Genomic DNA, 15,763 nt, shown 5'->3' on the forward strand with positions numbered 1-15,763 from the left:
GGGGGATTGAGGAGGGATAACACCGGGAGAAATGCCTGTTGCAGGCAATGGGGGGACGGAGCCAGCAAACCGCCACGGCATATGTGTACCTATGCAACAGTCCTGCAGAATGAGCACATTTACCCCAGAGCTTAAAGTACAATAAAAAAGAAAAGTATTTAGGTACCTACAAACACCTAAACATAGAAAAGGTACAGTAAAAATATGGTATTATAACATTTGGGGACCACCATCCTTTACACGGTTTGTTGAGTAAAATGTTATGTGGCACATGACTGTATTTCCTGAGTCCCTGCCTACTACATGCCAGGAATCATGCTAAATGCGAAGGATATTCTGGTAAACAAATCAGACTTGGGCTTTGCCTCCACACAGTTTAAAGACTAGTGGAAAAGCAAGAGAGTAAATCAGGAAACAAATATATAATTAAAAATTAGAAGTGTTTGGAAGGATTTTAAAAATGTGCTTAGAAAGAAAGCCAAATGGAGAATGAGGCTTTCCCCCCTTCTAGGGGTAGAGAAAGCATCTGTAAGGGGAGCATGTGTGAGACAGGAGGAAAAGCCATCAGAGAAAACAGTGGAGAAGGGGATTCCAGGCTGAAGAAACAGCACAGGCAAAGGCCCAGAGGGAAGGAGGGGCTTTGCATGTTCAAAAGCTCAGCAAAGCTCAAGTCTCTGGAGTTGGGAGCTTGGGAAGCAAGAGGAGGTGGTGTGAGAGAAGGCTGAAGAGGGAGCAGCCAAGCCACATAACTAACTCCTGCCTAGCACACAGTAGGCCCTCAATCAACATGGGCTGCACATGAAGGTTTCCTTTGACCAGGGGAGTAAATTTTAATTTATAACCTAAATGACTTCTAGGAACTCTTCTATTTTAATGATTCTAGTCCACAAATTGCTGAGGAAAAAAATTTTAAAGAGCTCCTTGTCCTTTGTGAACCACAAAATAAATCCCTGTGGAAGGAGAATTTCACCCTTAGAGCCCCTACCTCACCCATACGGTGGCATAACCCTTTGGGTATCCATAGGGGTATCCCCTTTGTCTTTGGCATAACCAAAGACAAAGACGCACTATTTAAGTGGTATTTATGCAAACATACTTGGCTCAAGGGAAACAATACGTGCTTCTAAAGCTACAAACATTCCGTAGGTTACAGGTTAAAATCATTTCATGGTTCCCTTTCTTCCAGGAACAAACACTGGCTTTACTCATTAAGAAAAGATGTTAGAATTTCTTAGATACCCCATTAAAAAGACCTACACAGCCAAAGGCAATGTAGAAATTCTAGGCACAACTATGCCATCTGTATATACTCAAAAGACAGGTTTCACATCACATCTTATCTGGGTGGTATGTCCTCTTTTTGGGGGCCCCTGTCTTGTATTCTTTCCCTGCTTCCAACATTTCCATCATGTGCTAGCTTTTCCAGTGGAAATCAAGCATGAATGTAAGGCCACTGAAAAGCCATACTGAAAACGACAAAAATGTTCACTTTTCCAAGATAATGTTTCGCAGCTATAGTAAAAAAGTGCAAGGGATTTGGAGTGAGAGAGAGCTGGATTCAATCCCAGCTCTGCACTAGGCCAGGCACAGTGGTTCACGCCTGTAATCCCAGCACTTTGGGAGACTGGGGCGGGTGGATTATGAGGTCAGGAGTTTGAGACCAGCCTGGTCAACATGGTGAAACCCTGTCTCCACTAAAGATACAAAAATTAGCCAGGCTTGGTGGTGGGCAACTGTGATCCCAGCTACTCGGGAGGCTGAGGCAGGAGAATAACTTGAACCCAGGAGGTGGAGGTTGCAGTGAGCTGAGATCGCACCATTGCACTCTAGCCTGGGTGACAGGGCGAGACTCTGTCTCAAACAACAACAAAAAAGAGAGATCATAGCTAAAGCCACCCCATCCCAGGGTATGGAGCATAGTAGGCATAAAATAATAGAAAGCCAGATTCGGAAGGTGGCCCAAGTTTGAGATGCAGCAAAGTCCTTCCTTGCAGCCAAGACTGCTCCCAGAGGCTTGGCCACTGAGGCAGATGATAAACAGAGCTGGGGCTTGTCATGAGAGGCCAACCCTGCTAAGACTCAACAGTGCAAACCTTTCCAATGGACCTCAAATGCCCCAGGGAACTCTGTCCTATAGGAGGACCCAGGGCTCCTGGTGAGCAAGTGCATTCCTCCCAGGGACAAGGACACTCCACACAGCCCAGGCCCAGCCTGACTGGGAGCAACTAACTAGAGAATCATTTACCTTGAAGAGCGTCAAAAGCCACAACTGCCCCTAGTTCAGGGTCAGAGAAACACAATCCTTGAAGATTTATCAGGTCTTGCCATGACCTGGTTTGGATCTTTCTTGCCAAATGGATCCATCATTAGTCCTGTCTTTCTGATCAATACCTTTGTCTAAATTCTGCCTACAGACCTAAACCATCCTGGTTAAAGTCAGTCCAGTTCTCTTCTGACTCTTGTGAATTCTTTGTTGAGCATTTTCAATTCTTATTCTAGGAGACTGATGACTCCAACTCAGGTGACATTCTAATACCCCTAGCAGTAAAAGCATTTATCTAAGCTAGAAAATGAGACCAAAGTCTTATCTCCTGGTATAATGTGTTTGATTATCTTGATAAGTTTTATCACACAGATGAAATAAAAAAGAGTCAAAAATCATGTTATTCCAGAAACATTCTTCCCCTAATATAATGCTATGTTAAATAGAAAAAAATTCAGCAAATGATCAATTCAGAGGAAAGGAGCCTTTATATTTGGAATCTACTCATTAATTTAAAATCCACAAACCTTGTTTTACACAATAATGCATTCCTCCTCCCTATTTCATATATTATCAAATCATAATGAGAAAGTTTATACCTTATTTCACAGAGCAACAAAAATAGAAGGGGTATCCCCTCAATGTATAAATGAGGAAACTGGGAGTCAGAGAACAAATTGCTTCAGATTAATTCAGCTAGTCCAAGAAAAGGGATGAATGATCAAAGCCTAATTCCAGTATGGCCAAAAATAACAATATGGAAAAGGAAAAATACCTGGAAAATCTACAAGCAGGGGCACAGCCTCCCAGCCTCCCAAAAGCTGGATCTACAGAGCCAATCTTTACCCACGGCAGCTTTGGGAGCATTTTTCAAGAGCAGAATATTAAGAAATGTGGCAGGTATTACATCTGGAAAGTCTAGACACCAGGCTGTAAGTGGTAGCTATCCACCATTTTCAACCAGTGATAACCAGGTGCATCATCCACCTGGGGCTGGCCTGTGAAAGGTGTGGGCATCGTGGCCATGTTACAGGGACCACCTGGAGAGCAGGGAGAAGTCTTGACTTTAGGTGTCTATCAATTTTGGAATGTGGCCTTGACCATAGTCTCCTTCTATAGGCTAAGAACTAAACATAAAACAGAGCAGGTAAGTGTATCAAAAATATAGATTTAGCCAGAGAATGCAAATGCTCTGCTAGCACGATGGAGAGCTCATATATGTACAGATAGAGAAAACCAGACAACTGACCCTTAGCCCTGGCTTGAGCATCATGACAGACCTTGGGCTGGGAAGTAATAATTCAGACAATAGATGTTTAGCTAATGATAAATATCTGGGGTTCCCCTCTTAGCCTACCCTTTGCAATTTCTTTTTATTCATCTTAACCCAATATCACCTACATACAAATGTTTAGTGATGAAGGAGGATAATGTATGAGTTTGAGAAAGTTCCGGAAGTCTCCTTCCAAGACCATCAGCTAAAGTTTTCTCCACTTCAGAACAAGTCCATACCCCAGGCCAGAGACATCACCAGCTACAGGCAAACTCACTGACAGCCAGAAGAAGAAACCACAGTCAGAGAGGGGAATACTGCAGAAGGGGGGTTAAGACACTCACTCTCTCACAGTCTTTTAAACAAAGAATTTAAAGGACAAGAGCATGAACCCAGTCTTTATTAAATCCCTCACCACTGACTGTAAGCCTCTAAGCAAAGTTGATTTCCCCTGTTCCCAAATAATATTCCACCTGCTTCGGTGGCCAATAGCTCCATCAAAGGTGTGGGTGTTATGGCCATGGCTACAGGAACCACCTGGAGAGAAGGGCGAAGTCCAGGCTGCAGATGTCTATCAATCTTTAGGATGTGGCCTTGACCATATTCTCCTTCTTTAGGTTGGGAACTAAACATAAATCATAGAGCAGGTAGGTATCAGGAATATAGACTAAGCCAGAGAGCAGAAAGCTGCTCCACTAGCACCACGGAGAGCGATGCCTAGTCACAGTAGACTCATGTTATTTGGGGTCCCCTGCCCGCTCTACTTACATGCTGTCTTTCTATAGCAGAGTGTCATGACTCAGCTGGGAGTACTGGTGATGGCGTCACACATGGTCAAGGGGGCTAGACACTGCTATTAATATAACCCACTTTTCCCCTTAGTACTTTCTCACTGCAGTGATTCATTCCACCTGCAAGTACTTGAGTTGTACCTGAGTGGCTCATTTATTTGCAAAGAATAATTTCACAAGCATTAAAAAAGTAGGCAATTAGCTTACTCTTAATCTTACTATGCCACCTGGCTGGCAGGTGATCTCCTGCATCAGGCAGTGATGCAGGCATTCTGGAGTCATCTATGCCGCTTGCTATACATGTTACTTTGCCTCCATCACCAAGACCCCTTCAAATGTTCCTCCCTAGAAAATCTCAAGTTCTCAACTGAGTTTGTTATAAAAGAAGACTTCCAAACCCTTTGGGAAGCTGCCATCTAAAAACTGTTTTCCCTATTTAGCTAGAGTCCACAGTTTTCACTGAACTCATTCATAATATAAGTATCAATACCATAAGAGTTTGCTGGGAAGGATATTTCCTTTTGAGAAGTTTGCTGGGAAGAACGTTTCACATAGCACTCCCAAATCAGAGTCTGCCTGGAATAATCCTCACTCACATAACATTAAGAGAACCAGAAACACCCCCTGGAAAAACCTTAAACATCACTTGCTCTTTGCTCTTCCAATGAGCATTAAGTGTAGATTTCTGCTGCTCCTCCCTAACCCTCACCCCAAAACTATTTCTCCCACTGACTTCTAGGGCAGCTTACCTGAAGGATGAAGTGATCAGAAAGTTGAACAAGATGAAACATTCGAGCTAAAAAACGCAAACGGAGCAAGGACATTTGCCCAGCCTCTTCTTCCTCATTCTCCAGCTCTATCTCTGCCATGTGCACAAATCACCCATTTGGGCACATTTTTTACCCTAGAATTCTAACCTCTCTGTTCAAGCCTTTACAGTGACCACCAGACAGTGCCCCCTCACCCCTAGCCCCACACTAGAACTTCCATCAAAATAAACTAACCTTGATAATGGTTTTTACCCAGAAAAGCACATTGGAATCACCAGTAGAGGAGGTATGGAGTGTGTGTGTGTACAAAAAAATACTCATGCCTGGTGTTTATTCTGGAGGTGCTCATTTAATAGGCCTATAATGGAGGTCCTGAATCTTAACTTTTTAATAGCATCATGGATAAGGTGGATGCACTCTCAGTTAAGACATTCTAGCTTAGAGCCTTCCTGGAGGCTTGTGAGAAATACAAAGCCATGAGCCTACCCCAGGCCTACTGTGTTAGAATCTGCATCTTAACAAAACCCTCAGGTGATCTGTATGCACATTAAAATCTGGGAAGCACTGGCTTAGAGCCCATACAGGTTACTAGGTTACTGTTCACACCAGCAACTACACATCTTGTACTTTTAAAATGAAGACTTTACCCTTGTTAAAGGAATTTTAACTATCTGGGAGCTTGATCCTACAGAAGCAGAGAATAAATATGGGAGCCTGGGGCTTTACAGGCACTCTAAAAATCACATCATGACTCATGGGGATAGATGCCTATTTTGTTGATGAGTAAGGCTAGACCTTTGAATTTTCTTTTCTTTTTGAGACAGGTCTCATTCTGTTTCCTGGGCAACAATAGAAGTTTTAGCATGGGGATGTGAATGAAGGGGACTGTCTGGTGGTCATTGTAAAGGCTTGAACAGAAAGAAGTCAGAATTCTAGAGTGAAAACGTACCCAAATGGATGATTTGTCCACATGGCTGAGACAAAGTACAGTGGTGCAATCTTTTTTTTTCTTAATTATGCATTTTAAATATCAATGTGTACCTTTGTTTTTACAGTTACAAATTTTCTCATCTGTTTTAGACAACAGCTTGTAATAGTTTTAAATCCAATAAGATGTTGCTTTCAATTTGAAATATTTTGTGTATACATGTATATAAAAAATAACACAATGTATGACTCATCTGACAGATATTTAAGATCAATAAAGGCTTCTTTTTCAACATGCAGTTAGGAAGAGAGGGAAGCAAGCCAACCTCTCTACACTGTATTTTTGCTGGCTTGTTGTTGCAGTGGTATCAATAATGATTTCTGGAGGGAACCATGTGACGTCAGCCTATCTAATTAAGATCAGATACCACAATCAACAAGAGGGGTAGAAGAGATGGGGAAGGTGGAGTGGGTTAGTGTTAACTATCAATTTTTTAAGTGTGCATTTTGTTCTCTTTCTAGGTACAGGATTAAAAACAGGCCAATGATAAAAAAAATTGTTATAATTAGAAAAAAACTGCAATCAAATCAAGACATAATAGCCAAATTAAGTTCTTTTAATAGACTACATATATAAATGTTTAACCATACTCTTAGATCAACTCTTTAAGAGTAGAACTTTATGTCTGATTTTCATGCTGTAGATACCATCTTTATTTTTTTTACAGTAAGTTCTGGTATTCAGATACCCACTTGTACACTGACAGCTTTACAAAAAACAGGACACAGAAAGAGTTGTCATTTTTAGCAGCAATGAAATACCACTAACCCCATTTTACATACCTAATTCAAGTCACCATCAGAGATGAGTGAACCACAAAGTCTCCAGGTACAAAATTGCTAGTTCATTTTAAAACTAATAACTGGAAATTACCCTTGCCCCCAACCCTACTACATCTTTTTATAAACAGCAAACATTGTGCTATTTTATACATAGGCCAGCAGGCTTGTTTCAATATGAAAGTGCTAATTCATTTACAGATTTTTATAATTGGTTATGTAGTGCTACAATAAATGTCCAATAGTCTACATAGAACAATGAATGAAAATGATGAAGATTGAATAAGACTATCAGATTATCTTATCTTATTTACATATAAAGAATACCCAATGGTAAGGAAGAGACAGAAATTGGACAAATACTCATAGGTGTAAAACTTACACCTACCTTTGAGCTTTATACCATAAATGAGACATTTTAAATAGTCCTGTAGCCCATGCCTATTTTTTTTCTCAGAAAAAGAAAAGCTGCCTTCATGACATCCCCTTGTTTCAGGTTTCCACAGTGTCACTTTGAAGCTTCAGAGTTAAGATCTTACTTTCTTCAAAAAATAAAGAAAATACACCCCCTAAGTTACCTCCATCCCCCCATTCCCAAAATCCCACTGGTTTCTTTTCCATTGCCAGGTTGCATGATCAGGTCCCATCTCCTGGGATTGATGGGTTTTTTGTTCATCTATTGATCATTAGCTTAGAATAGATAACATAGTTCTGGAACCACTACTAGAAGGAACACAAGCTCTTCACTACAATCACATAGCAGGAAAGAAAGAAGTAACTCAATTCATCCCTGGTGCTGGGCCTCCAAAATTGAAAGAACTTGGCACAGCTGGAGCACTGAATTCGTATTCCCTGTGCTTCTCAATCATTTTGGATCCATGGGCTGCTCTTCCTTGACCGGCCAGAGTTGCTTTGTCCTGTCACTATTTTCTTTGTTCTGAATTCATTAAGAACATGAGTCAGAGCCTGATACCACATAGGATTACAATTTTGAATAGTTTGAAAGATAGCTTTAAATATCTGAAACTCATCAACAGGGTTATCTTCATCATCAATGATTGTGGAATAGCCTTCCATAGCAGTCTCCTCAGCATTTTCTTCCCAATCTTCATCATCTCCATCTTCACCCTCCTGCTTAGCTAGAATCTCCAAATATTCTTGCCCATCTTCATCAATATCATCTTCATCACTCCCCACACTTCCTTGGTTTCATCATCATCTTCAGCTTCATCATCATCACTGTCATTCTCATGTTCTGCATGGTAGGCATATGCTCTTTTGAATCCATTAAATAAAAGGATAAAAGCTGGCAAAATCTGTCCAGGAACCTGGTTTAAACCTTGGGTTGTCTGTTCCATCTCAACAAAATCACAGAATCCAAGAACACACATCTTTCTTCTATCATGAAGCCCCAAGAAACAGTCAACATCATTAAGACACTGTGTAATAAAATGATTTGTAACTGGTTCAACATTATTAGTGAAGCAAAGATTTTCTAAGGCATTGAATAGTAGGTGTAGATTATAATACAAAGCTGCAATTCCAACTTGCACACACATAGTCAAAGTTCACTTGTCTTAACCTCTCTTGTCAGTCTTTCTAAGGCTGCTTCCACAAACAAGGGAATGCACTGGTCAATGCCACACCCTTTGAGCTACAGAATGACCTCCAACAATTTCACTGCATGACACTCTGCATCTTCTCCTGCAACTCCTGTAAGAATCTTTTTTGCACATACTGTATATCATTTCAAGATACTTGGTATCAGACGGAAGTGTATCAACTGTTACATAATTATGAAGGAGGGGACTCATATTTGTAAAGTAATCAAAGCTATCCTGCTCGAAGACTTCAAATATAAGGGGTAGTATCTGCCACATCCGTGGAGACACTTGTTGACATATCAAGCTATGTGCTAAAGAGAAGATCTCATAGAATTCTAAGACATGCTGTTGTAAAACAGTACCAATGACCTGTAAGCAGATTCCCTCAAGCTGTTGGGTTACCTCTTTATGATCTTCAACTACACTAAGAAGCGTGTCAATTGTATTCAGAATTCCCATAGCAGTAATCCAGATGAATTAAATCCTGCAGCATGTACTATTTGGGATCTGGATTTTTTTTTAACTGAGGATAATATATTTGAGACTCAACCATGTGTCATGGGTATCTCTAATACTCTGCTTTTTTATTGCTGAGAGTATTCCCCTATATAAATAGACTAAAACTTGTTTTGCATTCATCTGCTTAAGGACATTTGATTTTTTTCCTTCATTTTAGTTACTATGAATACTGATATACAAGTTTTTTTGTGTGGACGTATGTTTTCATAGCTCTTTGGCAAATGAATAGAAGTGGAAATACCAGGTCTTATGATAAGTGTATGCTTAACTTTATAAGAAACTGCCAAACAGATTTCCAAAATGTTAATACTATTCTACATACCTACAAACAATATATATGTCTTTTTTATTTTATTCATCATAGTGGGTATCTCATTGCAGTTTTCAATTGCCTTTCCTTAATGACTAATTCAATGGAGCATCTTTTCATGTGCCTTTGGCCATCTCTCCTTTCTCTCTCTCTCTCTCTCTCTCTCTCTCTCTCTCTCTCTCTCTCTCTGTGTGTGTGTGTGTGTGTGTGTGTGTGTGTGTGTGTGTGTAGTGATGTGTCTGTCAAAATCTTTTGCCTATTTAAAAAATTTATTTTTAATTGAGTTGTATAAGTCTTTTTTAATATAATCTGGATTCAAACCTTTATCAGACTAGTCTGTGGCTACAAATTTCATTTTCTTAATGGTGTCTTTCTTAACAATGTCTTTGACAAAGCCCAGTGTATTAGTTTTTCTTTTATATTCCAAATATTTTATGACCTAAGAAATCTTTGCCTACACCAATGTTAAAAAAAAACTTCGTTTTATAGTTTTAATATTTATGTTTCAGTATACTATCTATTTTAATTTTTGAGTCTAGTTTAAAGCAAAGGTTGAAGTTCATTTTTTTGTATATGAGTATTTTGTAGAACCATTTATTGAAAGACTATTTCCCCACTAAATATCTTCTTAACAACCATTTCATCACTACCAGATTCCTCATTTCCCTTTTATAGTCATACCTACTTCCTTCCAACTTTCCTTTTGTCCTCTTCTTATTAACTCCTACCAATCATTAATCTGTTTTCCATTTCTACAATTTTGTCATTTCATGAATGTTGAATAAATGGAATCATAAAGTATATAACCTTTTGGAATTTGCTGTTTATTCTTTGCATGTATCCATGCATGATGCTCTTCCTTCATTTATATAGATCTAAGTTTCATTGATAGTATTTGCCTTTCATGTGAAGAACTGGCATTTTAGGTCTGCTGGTGAATAATTCTGTCAGCTTTTGTTTGACTTGTTTTTATTTCATATTTATTTTTTGAATGGTATTTTTATTTGACATAGAATTCTAGGTTGACAGTTTGCTGTTTTTGTTACAGATCTTTAAAGATGTGATTTCATTTTCTTCTGGTTTAAAAAGTTTCTGACAAAACATATGTGAGTACTGTTATCTTTATTCCTATCTGTATGTTTTTTGTCAGCTCTTAAAATTTTCTCTATCAATTTTGTTCAGTAATTTAATCATTAACTCCTTCAGTGTGATTTTATTTTGTGTTTATACTTCTTGGAGTTGTTGAGCTGCTTGGATCTGTGAGTTTATAATTTTCATAAAATATAAAAAGTTTTTAGCTGCCACTTCTTTGATATTTTTTCTGCCCTTCTTCCTTTCTAGGACTCCAATCACATGCATATTAACAACAGTTGTTTTAAAGACCTTATTGGTTAATTCTATTTTCTCTGTCATTTTAGGTGTACTTCTGTTAACTGATTTTTCTCCTAGTTATAGGTCATGGTTAATTGTTTGTTTGTTTGTTTGTTTTTGCTTTTAGGTATGCCTGGTAATTTTGGATTGGATGCCAGATATTGTGCCTTCATATTGTTGAATGTCCTCTTTAATGGATGTTAAACTGTATTCTGACTGGCAGTTAACTTATTTACATATTAACGTGATCCTTTTTTAGGCTTTATTAAAACTTTTAAATAGACTTTACTCTAGGGCTTATTTAGCCCTATAACTAAGCTGTGACTTATTCTGGAATGCCTTCAATATTAAGCAAGGACTCTAAACCCTTGCTGGTAATAACTCAAAGTTCTACCAGCCCTGTATTGCCTCTAGAAATATTCAGCTTACAGATACCTGGTAATTCTTTGCCTGGCTTATGCAGTTTCGGCCTACATATCACAGTCAGCCACAGTTGCAAGAGGCACTCTACAAAGATGAGCGTTTTCTCTACTGAACACATTCCAGCCACTCAGCTGCTTCAAATTCAAACTTTTGTCTTCTCAACTCAGTGATATCATGCTCTTCTTGAGTCTGTATTATGGTCCAGAAAGTATCTCCTGGCAGAAAGCTGGTATTATCATAGGGCTTATTTCATTTGTTTCCCTTTCTCTGAGGAGTCACAGAACTGTACTTTCTAATCACCAAAAGGAGTTTTTTCATAGACTTTTGACTGGTTTTCTAGTTGTTTACATTAAGAGAGTAAGTCCAACTTCAGTCACTCTCTCATGTCTGGAAGTAGAAGTCATTGATACTATCTATGTTAATACAGTGAAAAAAATCTAATGTTGTCCCTCTTTCCATCCTCACCCCTATGCCTCCACTCCAATACTCTCTCTTTGATGTGCAGTATCCAAGGCTTGATTTAGGTCTAGTGAATATATCTGAACACAGAACACTTTGGGTTTTCCAGCACAAGAATTGAAATGAAAAAAGCACAGGATACTCTCCTAGGTGATATTCTCTGACTCTTTTTTACCCTTCTGTGAGAAGTGTCACCCAGGTGACCTCACTCATCTATTTTAAATATACTCACATCTCTGCTAACAGATTTAGCCTCTGTTAATCAGGTAGTTATTCATTAATGTTCTTATCCTGGTCCCAGCATCTTACTAGTCATGCTTCCCTAGTAGACACGTTAAGTCTGAAACCTTAGTTCCTCTTGGTTTCTTAGTATCTGTAGTCAAGTTGAAGATTCCTGACAGAGGGAGATGAGAACTGGTTCATTACAGAGTGACTCTTTCTAATATCTCCTCGGTTCTCAATGATACTTATATATTCTTCCCACTGTAGTTGCCTTTTTCTCTCTCTATTCAGCACCAGTACAATTCATAGGAATGAGATCATTCGGCTGAAGGGTACATCGTCTTTACTTCAACCCATCCTTCTTTAAAAGGAACAATGCTGCCATTAGATTCTGACACCAGCTCTGCCACTTAATAACGGGACAGGTCCAGACAATTTACTTACTCTCTTTGAGTTTGTTTCCATACTTGTAGGTTAGGGAAAATATATTCTGCATATCTCATGTAATTTTTAAAGATTAAGCAAGATGATCCATGTTAAGTACTTTATATAGTGCCTGTACCATGGTAAATGCTTGATAAATGTTAGCTATGATGACAATGATGATGATTAAAACTAGTCTTTCCATACATTCTGCATACCATCCCTCTGACTGACCTGAGGTTATAATTATTCCCTAACTACTAGTAAAGAAGCTTCCATCTCCCTTCACTTCTGCTTTTAAACATTCTGAGTTTTCTCCTATTTTACAAGAGAGTGTGCTCTTTTCTTCCCTTTTCCAGCTCTTCATAAACACAGTATATTAGTCCATACTTTAATTGCTATGAAGAAATACCTGAGACTGGGTAATTTATAAGAAAATAAGCTTAATTAGCTCGTGGTTCTGCAGACTGTACAGGAAGCATGATGCCGACATCTGCTCAGTTTCTAGCGAGGCCTTAGGAATCTTACAATCATGACAGAAGGTGAAGGGGGAGCAAAATATCTTACATGGCAGAGTAGGAGAAAGAGAGTGAGTGAGGAGGTGCTACATCCTTATAAATGACCAGATTTCATGAAAATTCACTTACTATCATGAGGACAGCACTGAGCAGATGGTGCTACACCATACGTAAGAACTCTGCCCCCATGGTCCAATCACCCCCTATCAGGCCCCACCATCCACAGTGGGGATTATAATAAAACATAGGATTTGTGTGGTGACACAGATCCAAACCATATCACATGGATTTTCATTTCTATGACTCTTCAACCCAATTTATTCTTAATTCCCTTTAATCAAGCTTGTATCCTCAACACTTTAATTTTCTGTAAAAGTTCCAAATCACCTCTAAGCCATATTAAATATTATTTTCAAAGTCCTACTAGTCCTTTCAAGTCCTAACTGGGCTTTCTGTAGCTTTTGACAGAATTACCCGTTTTCTCATTTTTAGCTACCATGACCATTGAACTGTCATTTTTCATTTTCTACTGGTGGTAGATGAAATTACTGGTATTACTTCTTGCTTTCCCTAAACAATATTATCCATTTCCTTGCAGTGGCCTTGTATGTAAAAAAATCCCCTGCTTCTTGACTTTCAACTTGACCATATAGCTACAAAAAATGAGATATTAGAAGATGTATCATGAACAACGATTTGAAATGTGTTTGAATAGTTGGAGTTTCTCTCTTTTTAAAAAAAACATTTAATTTTTATGTATCTATTTTTTGGAGAGACAACATCTCACTCTGTTGTCCAGGCTAGTGTTCAATAAGGCAATTATAGCTCCCCGCAGACTTCAACTTTTGGGCTCAAGTGATTCTCCCTACTCAGCCTACCACGTAGTTGGGATTACAGGTGCATGCCACTGTGCCAGTTTATTTTTTCATTTTTTTGTAGAGTTGGGGAGGGTCTCACTATGTTGGCCAGGCTGGTCTCAAACTCCTGACCTCAGCCATCCTCCTGACTCAGCCTCCAAAAGTGCTGGGATTACAGCCATGAGCCACTGGGCCCACCACTGGGGTTCCTCTTATGCCTTTGATTTAAAGACATAGAAAGAAAGGAAAATACAAAAATAATATGTGAATGAAGTGAAATTACTCCAGATACAGTTGGTAGTAAATAAACATAAGGAGATTTATAAAAAAAAAAAGACAAAGAATTTCAAAAAGTCAAATAGACCAATAATTACAATAGGCAATGAGATAGTTTTTTAAAAATTAGATAAAATATTGTAAATATAATTGAGTTAATTGGAATTGAGAAGCTCTAAATCATTTCTTAAAGTTTCCAGGTGATTCTAATATGCATCCCAGTTTGAGTCACTGGTCTAACTCAGTTTCAGTAGTTTTAGTACCAGGTTGGGGATTCGTTTAGCCCTGAGAATGTTACATAATTGTGGCCAGTGAAGCACAAAAGAAAGTCTACTGAGGTTGGAGAATAGAAGCTTCTTGGAAAAGTTTCTCACTTTTAAAAGGAGTCAAAGAAAAAAAAAGTCTTCTACATCTGCTGGGCACTAGAGCAGTCACACATAGCTGTAAGTCTGGCAAAGGGCAATGCTCATGTGGGGATGAAGGACAGGAAAGACAGAAGAAACCTGATGCTGTCTTTGAGTCACTGAATTAAACAGTGTTGAAGAAGCTGTACATTAGGGCATCTCATAATATAAGAGAATAAATTTTCCTGCTATTTAAGACTACTGAAGTCAGATATTTCTATTATTTATAGCTGAAAGCATCCTAATACTATGACTAAGCAGGATTTATCCTAGAAATATAAGAAGTGGCCATTATTAGAAAATCTGGCAAATATGCCACACTTTCTTCTGTATATAATCTGGAATAACTCTCTCAAAGGTCCTATGGAAACATGAGCAGGGACATTCACCACAGCACTTGGTACAAGGCAAGAGAGGAAACCTAAGTCCACCACTAGGGAATTAGGTAAGTAAAATGTAGTCATTTTGGATAGTGCTGAATATTGTGCAGAACCATGTCAGACACAATACAATGGATTTTTGTATTCTTTCAGCAGTATACACATATTCACATACATATAGCAGCATACATATACATATCTGCATAGCTATAATGCCAAAGATCATAGTGTTGAACAAAAAAGTTATATATTCATAGCACAATACCTTTTAAGTAAATTAAGCTCATATACCCCTACATATACCTATATCCCACTACATATTTCTCAGGGATACATATATCTCTAAATATACAAATTGAAGGCAGAATGGTGAGTTAAGGAGGTAAGAACAAACAAAGAAAACACCAAGGTTGACAGTGTTCCATACACTCAGGAGTATGATTAATTCAGTTCCCTATATTTGAAGGGAAGAAAGGGAGGAGGAAATGGAAGAAAGGAAGGAGAAAGAAAAGAAGAGAAATGGACAGCTATCAATGTCATTCACCATATTAAGAATTAAAATGAAACATATAATTCTTCTCAAGAAATACAGAAGCAGCATTTGATGAAACTTTCATGAATTATTCTTAATAAACCAAGATTAGAAAGGCACTGCTTTAATCCAGAGAGAATAGCTATCAGAAACCTAGAGTCAACATTATCCTCAATGGTAAAATTTCAAAACTTTCCCATTAAAGTCAGGAACAAACAAGAAATCCTGTATGACTACTACTGTTGAATATTCCACTGAAGGTCCAAAAAATACAGTAAAAACAAAGAGTCATCATGATTAGCAAATGAGTGAAAATTCTAAGTGTAGATTATATATTTGTCCATATAGGAAATGCAAGTGAATCATAAATAAAAATTATTAGAACCATTAGGAGGGTTTAGGAAACTTGTTGGTTATAAAATCTACACACAAAAATCAGTAGCAATATTTTGGCTGGGTGCAGTGGCTCACGCCTGTAATCCCAGCACTCTGGGAGGCTAAGGTGGGCAGATCACCTGAGGTCAGGAGTTCAAGATCAGCCTGACCACCATGGTGAAACCCCATCTCTACTAAAAATACAAAAAAAAAAATGCTGGGCATG

The 15,763-nt window shown here is 38.4% G+C and overlaps 1 protein-coding gene and 1 pseudogene across 2 annotated transcripts in view; both read right to left on the reverse strand.

Moving 5' to 3' along the window:
- The window catches only part of KCNH1 (potassium voltage-gated channel subfamily H member 1), a 440,752-nt gene that overhangs the window by 179,402 nt on the left and 245,587 nt on the right, over positions 1-15,763 (reverse strand). The gene's annotated exons all lie outside the window — the stretch shown is intronic.
- LOC141581070 (importin-7 pseudogene) overlaps positions 1-15,763 on the reverse strand; it is a 36,112-nt pseudogene continuing 20,349 nt past the window's right edge.

The sequence above is a fragment of the Saimiri boliviensis genome, chromosome 14 (assembly GCF_048565385.1).
Source record: "Saimiri boliviensis isolate mSaiBol1 chromosome 14, mSaiBol1.pri, whole genome shotgun sequence".
NCBI classification, from domain to species: domain Eukaryota; kingdom Metazoa; phylum Chordata; class Mammalia; order Primates; family Cebidae; genus Saimiri; species Saimiri boliviensis.